The sequence below is a fragment of the Symphodus melops genome, assembly GCF_947650265.1.
Source record: "Symphodus melops genome assembly, chromosome: 12".
Taxonomy (NCBI): domain Eukaryota; kingdom Metazoa; phylum Chordata; class Actinopteri; order Labriformes; family Labridae; genus Symphodus; species Symphodus melops.
Window position 1 is genome coordinate 22948278 of NC_136702.1, and position 7259 is coordinate 22955536.

At 45.7% G+C, this 7259-nt stretch overlaps 1 protein-coding gene across 1 annotated transcript in view; it reads right to left on the bottom strand.

The window, feature by feature from the left end:
• The window catches only part of hecw2a (HECT, C2 and WW domain containing E3 ubiquitin protein ligase 2a), a 39320-nt gene extending 32488 nt beyond the window's left edge, over positions 1-6832 (bottom strand). The window contains exon 1 of the mRNA XM_079356761.1: positions 6320-6832. The gene's annotated coding sequence lies outside the window, so the exon portion shown is untranslated. The remainder of the gene's footprint in view (positions 1-6319) is intronic.
• Between the last annotated feature and the right edge of the window lie 427 nt (positions 6833-7259).

Here is a 7259-nt window from a genome sequence, read left to right on the forward strand (position 1 = left end):
GCAATTTCAAGGCAGTAGGGTGTTTGAAAAATGGTCCAATACACGGTGTACACTGCTCCTGAGCTTCTGAATCAATCCACTTTGCATTTTGAACCGACTGAACAGAAATGATGAACCGGCCTCGGAGCTGATGTATGTGGATTGGCTGTGTTTCCACATAAGCCGGGCCTGATATTGAAATAAGATCTGCTGCATTTGACATGGGGAAAGCCTGGACGCCCCTGACTCGACAAGATTACCAGAGCGTGGCTTCATCACACACACACACACAAGCACATGCATACACACACACACACACACACACACACACACACACACACACACACACACATACAGGGGATTTATGACAGAATAAAACCTTCATCACAGATGCAGGAATACGTAAATCCTGCTCACGTGTGTTCATCTTGCAGCAGAATGGAGGGGCAATTTTCCATTAACCATCAAAAAAACAGAAAGAGGTAAACGTGTGTTAAACTGCTGACTTGCTATATGACTGTGTGGTCCACGCAAACCCTCCTCATGTGTGCCAGGCATTGTACTCCGAAGCATTGTCAACAGAAACTCTGTGCATGCTGTGCGGCGGGAGACGCTGCGGCTGTGTGGATGAAGAGTCTGTTGACTCGCTCCACGCAGCAGCACAGACCCGAACATGACCTCAGGGGAGGGCACTGAACAATCTGGACTCACCCCGCTCCATTTTCTTCTCAAATCCTGCCTTTTCTTTCATAATCCTGACTGGACTGCCCGGCTCAGCTTTGACCTGATATGGGATTATTGATCGACTCCAGGCCTAAACTGACACAGATTAACAAGGTGTTAGAGAAAATGTAGTTTGTGTTTCTACTTCTAACCATTAAAATGCTTTTAAATTTGACACCTTTGAGTACTGTGTGTGAGGAGGACCCACATACTGAGTACTCTTCATCACTGTGCAGCAGAGTTGAAAAATGAAGCCAATATGGAGGAGGCAGAAAACTGCAGTTCACCCAGACTCCACATGAACACCCGAGTTAAAAGCTGATTTTTCCCGCAGAAATAAACATGTAAGTCCTGGATCAAAAAAATAACATGGTATCTTTATGTCATTGTTAAAGCTGCACAGAGAGGGATTTCTGTTTTGATTTATTAAGGCTTCATTCAATTGCTTAATTATTTTGGGGTGAGTCTGATTTGACAGGTGGGCGTGTCGGCTTGAAGCCCACCTCAGCTCCTCCTCTTTGTCCGTTTCTGGATTTATGGTTGGTTTGGTTGAAACAGCATCTGGAGCACGGTGATGGTTGAACCACTGAGACTACCTGCGTGATGACGACACGTGCAGGAGAGGATCTGGTGGAGTGGCAGAAGGAGATATCGGGAGATATTTGTCATTTGTGACAGCTGTGTGTTTTATAAATGGAGAGGCTGTGGAGCGTCCCGTGTGACAGGCGTGAGTGACAGGCAGCCGGGTAGCAGGGAGGCTGCACGTCTCCCCTCACACCTCATGCAACCAAAATATGTGCTGAATCTGTAGAATCAGAGGCGCCTGCACTGCTGTCACCTGTACACACACACACACACACACACGCACACACACACACACATTATTAAACACATACTGCAGTGGTAAATGTTTGTGCTTCGTGAGTTTTTGTTACCCCTGAAAAATTAATATTCTAATCTCGAGTAGAATGGAAGAAAATCTTTTACTAATTAGTTAATTGTTGATTTAAGGAACATTCATTTCTGCCACTGGGAGTCTCTCCATCTGAACAACAACAAAAGACAAAGTCTGATAAAGTTGTGACTCAGCTTGGGACTGTGGGATAAAGTTGCATTCTCGTTATGTCATTATATTATTGTTGAAATAGCCTTAAGTAAAGCTGACACCTATTCAAACAGGAAGTGTGAGGACGATCTTCAGCACGCTTCCTTCATACATGTTCCTGACAGCGGGGTCAGGAAAGCCACAGCATAATGTTTGCAACATACAATGTTGTGATGACAGTTTATCAACGCCAAGTGTTCACTGTATGTGTCCAACGAATCAGAGACCTTCTCACACCGTGTTCATGACGTGTGCTGCTGCCCTCTTGGCCAGTTCTTGATCTCAGTGGGTTACTTACCTGGTTAAATAAAGGTTACATTAAAAAAACATTCAATATTTTAATCATCCTGTAACAATTTGCTTTTATGGTTTTTGCACCGTTTGCATGAAAAAAGCGTCATCATCCTGCTGCTCAGCCGCTTGTGTTCACACACGCTGCCAACACAGAAAATCTAAAGACTTTCAGCAGGGGAGCTACAGGAGTGTTTCCCAAACATCATCTCATTGTATCTCTGGGTTAAAATATTGTAGAGAAAATGAGAGGTACAGGAAGTACCCAACTACAGGACATGTATAAACCTGTATGATGATACATAAATATATCCCAAATGTAAATAGATTGATAGTGATCAACAGTGAAAATAAAGTCTCTTATTTATCTGCAATATGTGTCATGAGCCGTGAGGTTCTGTGATGTCACTGAAGGGATTCCTCCTCCTCCTCACTCCCTTCCTCTCTGATCCTCCCTGGCCATGTGTGTGTGTGTGTGTGTGTGTGTGTGTGTGTGTGTGTGTGTGGTAATGTCAGCACCGGGACCCCTCTGGAGGTGACTGCTGCTCTTTCCAGCCTGACAGAACGGGCACCTTGGGGAGCTGGCACTGAGGTCTTATTGAGCCTCACTGACACATGCGGTGAAGAACAAAGCTGAAACAAATGCACCAAATCTAATCCAAAAACCCCAATCACATTCGTAACCAAACCTCTTCAAACACTTATTCTGACCCAGAACAGAAGAAGTAAATACATTCTCTCCACAAGCTGAGCATGAAGCCAAAGGTCCACGAAGACTGCGGCTCAACCAGCATCACTGCAGCGCGGCCTCGCTGGACGTCGCAGCTCTCTGACTCATTCGGAGACAACACAGACCGCCGAGTTGGTGCCAGAATGTTCCCACTTCCCAGAAAAAAGAGCAGCCCCGTCCCGCTCGGGGTGTTTCTCTAAACACATCGCCCTGGGTGTACATGTCTGGGATGAGTCACTCGTCAGGAGGCATCCCTCATGACAGGCCTCAGCCAGAACCAAAATAGCTTTAACGGCCTGAAAAACTGATTGATATCGCCCTCTCCGAGAACAACGCCCCCCTCCCTGTGAAGGGGAACACGGGCTGTGTTTGATTTATGGAAGGCATTCAACATTTCTTTCTTCCTTTTATTTGTTTGTTGTCAGCGATGAAACTGTGAGATAAAAGACGTAAAAGCGATCGCGCTCTGGTGAAATAAAACAAGTTCACAAACAATTCCCCAAAGTATTTTGTGCCTTTTGTTTGGTAACTCGATGGGAGGTCACGTCGGGCCAATGAATGGGAGGGGAAACACTGACATAGATCAGAGGAGCAGACGAGAGGACGCCATTTGTAATTTTTGTATATAGGACTTCTAGGACTTCTTTAGGACTGTGATATCATGACGAACCTAAACTACCTGTGAGATGATGTCCAGTAACTTTTGGTGCATGACGGACGATCCTCAATATGATAGAAATGTTCTTCTTTATGATTTGAATCTTTTACCTTCAAAGTCAAGCTGAGAGTTTGCGTCGTACGGCTTCTGATCCTGTCTAAACCATAATGTGACAATAAGTGCAAATACACACAGACCTGCTGTGACACCTGATGATGGGATACGTTTTCCTCCTTCCTGTAACAGGTGTGTGAAACTTGCAAGGAGATCTCGCTGAAGAGGTGTTTGTACAAACCCACACGTCTTCAAGGAGAAAGGTCTCATCAGGTAACATGAGGATAAAAACAAGGTGTGGGTGGATAAATCTGCAGCTTCAACAAACTGTCACCTCCTCGAAACAATGCCTCCATTTCTCATCTCAAATGTAATCCAACAAGCTGTACAGTCCAGCATATTCCTCCTCATTTATTAAACGTTTGATTACAGAGGATTGCTTCATCTTCTTACTTTAGAGCCACGTGTTTAAGGGCGGGTCAACGTAGCCGTCAGCAGAGTGCATTACTCTAATGGACAGTTGAGAGCAGGACAATCCCCACTATGTCTCTTATTTAAATGTCTAACTTTAAAGCAACAGTATTCAGGAATCTGGTTCTGTGCTCTTTGGCACCAACTTGAGGTGTCTGAGTGAAACTGCACTGTCGTAAAGCACAGGCTCCCCGTGTGCTCCCACTCAGGAGCGGTGTTATAAGAAGCCAACGACCTGTGTGGACTGAAGTGGTACTGTTGAACTGCTACACAAATATGACTCTGTCCGTTACAGAAACAACATTTGGCCTAAGATAAGCAAACATGATGATGAATTCATGCCTTATTGGAGACTTATTTGGGGGGGGGGGGGGGGGGGGGGTTAGACGACTTTCTGCAGCCGGTGAAGCTGCTAAACATGAGACAACGATGACTGATAGCAATCCAGCCTAACGTTACGTCTCAGGCTGTTGGGAAAAAACATCTGGAGGGATGTGCACTGTGCTTCCTGCTCGGTCACTCTCTCATTCTCTCTTCACCTTCCTCTCCCGTCTCGTAGCCTCAGGCTTTATACCAAACAGAATCAAGATGTGCTAACTGGCTGCCGTAAAGCTGTACGAAAGAGCCGCAGCCTGCTGCCAGACTTACATGTAGAGCTGCCTGCTGAAGTGTTACATCCACTCAGATGACTATTTTGAGGTGGAAACATTTATTGTTGCTTTGATGTAATTACACTTTAACAGTCAGCAAATAAAAAAAAAGAGTTCTGCTGGTCACAGCTTCTTCTTTCCCAACCAGGACATCTTTACATTCTTATATAACCCACCTGTTAAAAGTGATATTACACCTTTAAAATATACATATTTCAGTGTGTGTCAAGTTTGAGTGACAGGTGGATACTGCTAGAGTCTGCTAGGTGTCACCTCCATTTATTTCCAGCCATTGAACATTACCTCACAGCTGTGTTTCAGTATATAAGTGCTTTTTAGATTTTTCAGGCAAACAGCAGACAAATCATTACTCTTGCTGTTTTATTTTTTAATACTAAGCACACTGTGGCAGCTTTCTAATGTCTAGCATTAAGGTAATATTTAAGCTATCACTGAGGACTCACTGAACCTATATCAAGGCCTCAAATTACAGATAAGTGCTGACGATTAACTGAGTAATATTCAAAATAAAAGGTGAATCTGTAACATTGTCAACCCCCTCCTGCTCCATCCTCTCATCCTCTCATTTCTGAACAACAACAGTCAGAATGCCCAACTTGATTTGAGACAGCAATCCACATAACAGACGGATGATAGCACTGCGGCTACATACTTTTGTAACCTTAAATTCAGAGGATTTAGTGTCCAGCACAGGACAGGACAGCATTTTGGATTTCTTAACTTTTCCATCCACAACCTCGAACTTCACACACTGACTCATCAGAAACACCTGCAACAGGCATTCAAAGAGAAAGAGCATCATCGACATCACAGGTTTACCTCTGATGATATCAAGGGACAAAACAGCTGATAAATCTTGACTTCATAATCGACATAAGTGCAGAGTGTATCAGGTTTTTGAAAGCTGTGCATGTTTGCAGTTTTGCAGATTAAATCAAATCAAACCCCTTGAGGGGGAAAAAGAACAAGTCATCTTAAAGCAGCATTTATATACAAAATGCAGATATGATGTAAACATTATCCCATAAATGCCTTCATAGTGACATTTTAAATGAAGTGTCATGAGCTGCCTTGTGCTCTGAGTGGTTCACGGTGATGTGAACGTAAACACAGGCACCTCTCTGCAATCTGAACATCTTGGACCAAAAGGAAACGTGAAGGTAACCCCCGCTCATGGCAGAATCACGTCAGCAAAATCACGTTACATAACAGTTGCTCTCCAACTTTAATCATTTGGACACAGTATGTGCGCTGTGCCGAGGCCGCGCGCGCTGCCGCTGTGCGCACATGACAGAGCAGGCCATATAGGGACCCGCACTGGCGGACTGTGCAGGTGTCATCGCTCGCTATTGGATTACTGTGGGAATTCCCTACGTCATTTTCTTTTAATGCATCTCTTGCACAAGACGCACGCATGAAACCAACATCGATCAATTATCCCCTTCAGTGCAAAACCACAACAACAACAGACCGCGACACGCAGAAGGCGACGCTGCGGTGGTTAAATGACATATTCTGCTGCCCGAGCATCATCATCATCCTCCTCATCATCATCATCGTTAAGAACAGCACTGCTTGAAGCCATGAACACCTACGCTGTCCCTCCATTCCTGACTGCACTGTGTGTCAGAGCTTACCTTTGGCGCAGAGGTGCGGGATGGAAGACACGGTGTACGGATGGTGACAGCGCGGCCACCAGCACCTGCTCAGTGGTTTCTGCGCGGGGATATCACGGTTTAGGTCGTTATCCCTGCAGTCCAAATGAGGAGAGACGGGCGGGGTGCCGCGCTAGCCCCCCTCCCTCCTCCCTCCCTCCCTCCCTCTTAGATCCCGAGCCAGGGCAGCTTAGGCTCGAAGTCACGTATCGAGACGGTATCCCTGTGAAAAGCTGCGGCGCTGCAGAGACACCTCGGCCCTATTCGGCAGCAGCCTCCAGAGGTGTGCGCAGAAACTCCAGCAGCACCTCCCTGCCACTCTGCTGCTGCTGCTGCTGCTGCTGCTGCTGAGTCTTCAGGCGTGCAGCTCACACAGGCATCGCAGCCTGATTTCTCCCTCTCTGCAGAGCAATGTGCTGCAGTCAGTGCCGACGTCCTCCCACCAGCTCCGGTAAACGCACAAAATCTGACAGTGCACAGAGTGCCACCGCTGTCAATCCTTATAGGAAGAAAAAAGAAAAAAGGAAAGAAAGCAAAAGAAAGGCGAAGCTCAGAGGATGGCGTAATGTTTGTTTTTTTCAGCAGTGCTGTATTACTCTTCCTGCTGGAGGCGAGGAGGGATTTGCTCTGATGTACTTTTTGCTGTTTGATAACATATATGATTGCATATTAATGTGGGAAAACGCCAATGTGGGGTGGGGTGGGTGGGTGGAGAGAGAGAGAGAGAGAGAGAGAGAGAGAGAGAGAGAGAGAAAGTTGTCAACCTGTGGAGCAATAACTCTACACAGATACAGATGAGTGAGTGAATTTATTACACTTAAATGCAATGAGCTTACTGAGGCGGACCTGCTGCTCCTTAGGTTTCCGTATTTTTCATCTGATGCACTTAGTGCTGAAATAACTTTGGACAACACTGGACACA